Here is a 6000-nt window from a genome sequence, read left to right as displayed (position 1 = left end):
CAAGAAAACAGGCTAAAACCGAGAGAAAACATTGATTTGAAGCACTAAACAGCTATGCTACACTTTCTTGGGTCAAAATATGTAGCAATCCAATGCATTTGACTAATTATAAGAGTTCGGGTTGAATTTGGAGTGTTTAGATGCCACTTTTACCCATTTTGTCCCGAAACAGGCTAAAACCGAGAAAACAATGATGCAAAGCAGTAAACAACTTTGTTACTGTTTCTAGGGTCATAATGTGTGACAATCCAATGCATTTGACTAACTGTAAGAGTTCGGGATTAATTTGGAGTGTTTAGACAACACTTAACCCGTTTTAACCCAAAACAAGCTAGAACCAAGAGAAAACAGGCTAAAACCGAGAGAAAACATTGATTTGAGGGAGTTAACAGCTTTCTTACTGTTTCTATGGTCAGAATGTGTGACAATCCAATGCATTTGAATCACTATAAGAGTTCGGGATGATTTTGGAGTGTTTTGGACAACACTTAAACCCGTTTTATCTTAAAACAGGCTTAAACCAAAAAAACAAGCTAAAACCGAGAGAAAACATTGATTTGAAGCAGTAAACAGCTATGCTACTCTTTCTTGGGTCAAAATATGTAACAATCTAATGCATTTGACGAATTATAAGAGTTCGGGTTGAATTTGGAGTGTTTAGACACCACTTTTACCCATTTTGTCCCGAAACAGGCTAAAACCGAGAAAACAATGATGCAAAGCAGTAAACAACTTTGTTACTATTTCTAGAGTTATAATGTGTGACAATCCAATGCATTTGACTAACTGTAAGAGTTCGGGATTAATTTGGAGTGTTTTGACAACACTTAAACCCGTTTTATCCTAAAACATGCTTAAACCAGAGAAAACAGGCTAAAACCGAGAGAAAACATTGATTCGAGGCAGTTAACAGCTTTGTTACTGTTTCTATGGTCAGAATGTGTGACAATCCAATGTATTTGACTCACTATAAAAGTTCGGGATGATTTTGGAGTGTTTAGACAACACTTAAACCCGTTTTATCCCAAAACAGGCTTAAACCAAAAAAACAAGCTAAAACGAGAGAAAACATTGATTTGAAGCAGTAAACAGCTATGCTACTCTTTCTTGGGTCAAAATATGTAACAATCTAATGCATTTGACTAATTATAAGAGTTCGGGTTGAATTTGGAGTGTTTAGACACCACTTTTACCCATTTTGTCCCGAAACAGGCTAAAACCGAGAAAACAATGATGCGAAGCAGTAAACAACTTTGTTACTATTTCTAGAGTTATAATGTGTGACAATCCAATGCATTTGACTAACTCTAAGAGTTCGGGATTAATTTGGAGTGTTTTGACAACACTTAAACCCGTTTTATCCCAAAACATGCTTAAACAGAGAAAACAGGCTAAAACAGCGAGAAAACATTGATTCGAGGCAGTTAACAGATTTCTTACTGTTTCTAGGGTCATAATGTGTGACAATCCAATGTATTTGACAAACTGTAAGAGTTCGGGATGAATTTGGAGTGTTTAGATAACACTTAAACCCGTTTTATCTCAAAACAAGCTTAAACCAAGAAAACATTGATTCGAGGCAGTTAACAGGTTTGTTACTGTTTCTAGGGTCAGAATGTGTGACAATCGTATGCATTTGACTAATTGTAAGATTTGGGATGAATTTGGAGTGTTTTAGACAACACTTAAACCCGTTTTATCCCAAAACAGGCTTAAACCAAGAAAACAGGCTTAAACCGAGAGAAAACATTGATTCAAAGCAGTAAACAACTATATTACTCTTTATTGGGTCAAAAAATGTAACAATCCAATGCATTTGACTAATTTTAAGAGATCGGGATGAATTTGGAGTGTTTAGACAACACTTAAACCCGTTTTAACCCAAAACAAGCTAAAACCGAGAAAAAACATTGTTTTGAAGCAGTAAACAGCTATGCTACTCTTTCTTGGGTCAAAATATGTAAGAATCCAATGCATTTGACTAATTATAAGAGTTCGGTTGAATCTGGAGTGTTTAGACACCACTTTTACCCATTTTGTCCCGAAACAGGCTAAAACCGAGAAAACAATGATGCGAAGCAGTAAACAACTTTGTTACTGTTTTTAGAGTTATAATGTGTGACAATCCAATGCATTTGACTAACTGTAAGAGTTTGGGATGAATTTGGAGTGTTTAGACAACACTTAAACCCGTTTTATCTCAAAACAAGCTAAAACCGAGAGAAAACATTGTTTTGAAGCAGTAAACAGCTATGCTACTCTTTCTTGGGTCAAAATATGTAAGAATCCAATGCATTTGACTAATTATAAGAGTTCGGGTTGAATTTGGATTGTTTAGACAACACTTAAACCCATTTTATCCCAAAACAGGCTTAAACCGAGAAAACAGGCTAAAACCGAGAGGAAACATTGATTTGAAGCAGTAAACAGCTATAATGCTCTTTATAGGGTCAAAATATGTAACAATCTGAAACTGACTTTCTTTGTGGTGTATGAATGAATGATGTATGGAATGAATAGAAGTCAGGGTGTTTCAATTCCCCTTATGCAGTTGCAGTATAAGAGGTGTCAATCCTATCTGAGTGATTGTGAACAATTAAGATGTGCATATGATTCTAAGTCAAGCCAATTGTAAAGATTGTTTGTCACTAACAATCCTAAAATGAGATAAGAAATGCAGAAAGTAAAAACAACTAGAACAAGATACTAAATGCAAACAGAACAGACAAATTAAAGCTATAATGAAACTAGAACAGAGATAGACACTATGCTAATGAACTAATGCAAGACAAGTAATGAATAGGAAACTACGTGAATGCAATGGAAATGAAACAGGAATGAAACAAGACAATCACAAATCAAAAACACAAGTTCTGGGGATGAACTCGAGCAGCACTCGACCGAGTGTAGGTCGAGTACGTGGTCGAGCTAGACTTAAACATGAAAACAGAGCAACACAAGAAAAACAGAGCAATGCTAAAACTATCAAACAACAAGCAAGCAATGATATTTAGACTAAGATTTCAATAAACAAAGAAGGCCTTGAGGAGGGATTCATGGGCTGAGCTAATCATTGTGGTTATCTAACTTGGTCAACAAATCTCAAGCAAACATTGAGCTGATCTCTAGACATACTATTCTAAGACATGTTTAATCCACTCTCATGGCAAGCAACAATCAAACCTATGCATTTCTAGACTTGTTCTCACAAAGTAAAGAATCTACACAAGCAGGCAGTAAGCAATACATCTCAAACCAAACAAGACTTCTAATCTCTTAGCAAGCCTAATGGTAAGCTCTAGATCTAGCCTTATCTATGCTCCTTAGACATTGGTGTGATGCTAAGATGCTTGAAATCAAACCCTACCTTCTCAGATATAGGATCAGCATTAAGATCATCTAGCCTAGAAGAGATCTACAACAATCAAGCTTGACCAAATCAAACAAACCACAAGATCAACCCAGCCTAACCCATCCTCAAGGTCCTAAAAAAACTACTCACAAGAACAAATGATGAAATATGTCAAAAACCCATAAAATAATGAAACTTGCATCATTGGAAAGATGAAACAGAGATCTACAATATTGATGAAGGAATAAAACTCGAAATCTTAATACTTTGAAAGTTATGAAACAAACAAAATATAAGAATCTAGTATTTCTCTCTCAAACAAGTACAAAATCTAAAATAAAAAAAAAGTGCAAAAGGAATAATATCTAAAAAAAGGTAAAAACAGTCAAAGCAGTCAACGGCTCTAAAAAGCGGTTTTAGACTCTCTAAAAAGCTGGACTCCTTGGTGGCTGCAGGTACAAGGGCTTTTTATAGGAGATGAGGTGGAAGCTCTAAAAATACAAAAAGTCAAAGCAGTCAACGGCTCGGTCAACTCAACCAGTGCTCGGTCGAGTGGCTGGTCGAGCTGGCTTCACTCGTGCATTCTCCACCCGGTCGAGTCCTTCTCAGCACACGGTCGAGTGGTGGTCGAGTGGTGCGGTCGAGTTGGACTCCGGACCTTGATTCTACAGCCTTAACTCTCTTGTTTTCTCCTCAGGATTGCTTCCATGCTCCTTAAGCTCCAAAATCACCTGTTTATGCATGAAAAGATGCAAATGCAATGCAACTATACTCTAATGCATGATTAGTCCTAAAGCTACACAATAATGACCTAAATGGATAGCAAAAGATGCAAAAGTTGTGAATAAACTAAGGGAAAATAAGGTAAAATATATGAACATCAACACCCCCAAACTTAGTCTTTGCTTGCCCTCAAGCAAATAATCAAGACAAAAGAAGGTAGGTGAGCTTTGAAAGTGGGATCTCAGCTCCTAAAGCTTGCAAATAGACTATCTAGAATCAATGTCCAAGTTACTAGTACTATGATGCAAGTTGAATGAGCTATACTTAAAGACTTTAGACAAGCATATCAAAACCTTCACTGATTTGAGCCTTAGACATCCACATGCATTCAAATCAACCATTTCCTTTAACATTCATTAATCAAGAACATGAATCAATTCTATGCAATGCTTAAACTCATTTGGCTTGGCAGTAAAAGGTTTAGAGACAATGATGGTCTCTATTTAGAGTAGGGCTTATCAATATCAAGGTTCTCTCATAAAAAAAATGGATTGAGCTTTAGAAGAATGCTAAAGGTAAGAACACTTAGACACATACAAGAACAAAACCTTGTCTACCCAAAGGCACCCAAAGGGTTTATCCTATCAATCTAAACCCAATTGATCCTAGTGCTACCCTTTAACTTCTTTTCTTCTTTTTCACCCTTTTCTCTTTTGGTTTTAAAGTCTTAGGAGAGGTGTCTTATTTGCTCTTTCTAGTGGAATGGGGGATTCTTACTTATTTGCTATGGTTCTCTTTTCTTCTTATTCTTAAGACATATAAGCATTTTGCTAGACTTCTCTTTTCTTTCTTTCTTTTCTTTAACTAGAACCATCTTTAAACAACCTTATTCTTCCCATTCTTTCACTAGACTTTAAATTTACTTAAACACATTCCCCTCCTAAAGACTCTAACCTTTTCTTTCTCTTTTTCCTCTTTTCTTTTCATGACAGCCAAGTCCCAAACCCAACAAGTGAACCACCTAGTCCTATCTAGTTTGAAAAATGCAAACTAGAACTACACAAGGCTTTACTCTTGTCAGTTCAAACCTAACACTTTCTACCAAGCTCAATCCCAAAAATAGGCATCACACACACAAGAATAAACAAGGCTTGAAAGAAGGTTTGGTTTAAGGGTAGGGGAACTGATTCTTAATGAGGAAATCAGCTACTTGGATCAACAAGAGTGGTAAAAAGGAAGAAGATGATCCAAATATGTATATGGTATCCATGAGTTTAAAGCAATGCACACATTGATAATTGAAAGTCAATATTAGGTTCTTATAAATAGGAAATGGTTTCAAATCTCAACATGCTTCAATTTAGACCAAATGCAATGTAGGAATTCAAGGCCTGGTTCAATCTTATTCTAACCACTCAACTAGCATCAAAGTACTATTAACTTGGGCATTGATCCTAGTCTAGTGAATAAACAAGCTAACAAGGGAATACTCAACATGATGATGCTAAAAATTTGAAATAAGAATCACAAAACACAATGTCAAATGCTATCTCAAACCCTCCCCCAAACTTAAATCACACAGTCCCTGTGTGAAAGAAATTTGATTGAGGATTCAAGATGAAAAACAAAAAAAAAAAAAAAAAAAAAACACAATGTCAAATGCAATGATATCTACAAGTGAAGGTGATAGTGGTACCTTAGGGATTGTGGAAGTAGTTGTCCACATCCATCTGCATGCTGTCATAGGAGTAGTTGGGGTCTTGCTGGTGACTTGGAGGTGGAGATTGGGGCAGCTCGACGATGGGAATCGACCGGGACTCGGTCGAGTACGTGCTCGAGTGGGGGGATCGAGCTGGACCATGAGTGTCAAAATGTTGACCTTGCTGCTGGTAGAACTGCTGGTAGAGTGCTGGATCCATGAATTA

This window comes from Camelina sativa, chromosome 1 (genome assembly GCF_030686135.1).
Source record: "Camelina sativa cultivar CO46 ecotype springtype chromosome 1, ASM3068613v1".
In the NCBI taxonomy this organism is placed as follows: domain Eukaryota; kingdom Viridiplantae; phylum Streptophyta; class Magnoliopsida; order Brassicales; family Brassicaceae; genus Camelina; species Camelina sativa.
The sequence above is the reverse complement of the archived record's forward strand: the minus strand, read 5'-3'. Positions refer to the sequence as shown.